Source organism: Lipotes vexillifer, unplaced genomic scaffold, assembly GCF_000442215.2.
Source record: "Lipotes vexillifer unplaced genomic scaffold, Lipotes_vexillifer_v1.1 scaffold102, whole genome shotgun sequence".
NCBI lineage: Eukaryota > Metazoa > Chordata > Mammalia > Artiodactyla > Lipotidae > Lipotes > Lipotes vexillifer.
In genome coordinates, this window is record NW_006786541.1 from 2,969,192 (window position 1) to 2,969,872 (window position 681).

Genomic DNA, 681 nt, shown 5'->3' on the forward strand with positions numbered 1-681 from the left:
GGAGGCTGAGAGACTCCTAACAGCCAACGGGGAGCCCACTAGCCAAGTATGAAAAGCAGCTGTTTCCTAGGAGTCACTTGTAACTGAAGCTGATGGTCAAAAGGGAGGCCGGAGTTGGATATAAACACAAAGACACACAACCTTCTTCTTTTGCGGTACGCGGGCCTCTCACTGCTGTGGCCTCTCCCGTTGTGGAGCACAGGCTCCGGACGCGCAGGCTTAGCGGCCATGGCTCACGGGCCCAGCCGCTCCGCGGCACGTGGGATCTTCCCGGACCGGGGCACGAACCCGTGTCCCCCGCATCGGCAGGCGGACTCTCAACCACTGCGCCACCAGGGAAGCCCCATACAGCCTTCTTAAAATGCATGTTTATAAGTATATAAACGCCTGCCTCCTGGTAGTTAGATTGTAAAAGGTATGTGAGTACCCAAGCATATTTTTAGAAAGTATCACTAAAGAAGTTTGAGCATTAAGAGAAAACTTCAAATATTGACCCCTTCAGTATTTGGTTCCATCAGCAACAAACAAAATTATATTTACTGAGAAAGTTAGATCAATCTTCTTGCTTCTTCCTTCCCTTCCCCTCTCCCTCCCTCCCTCCCCCCCTCCCCCCCTTCCTTCTTTCCTTCCTTCCTTCCTTCCTTCCTTCCTTTCCTCCTTCCTTTTTTTCCTTGCTCGGAG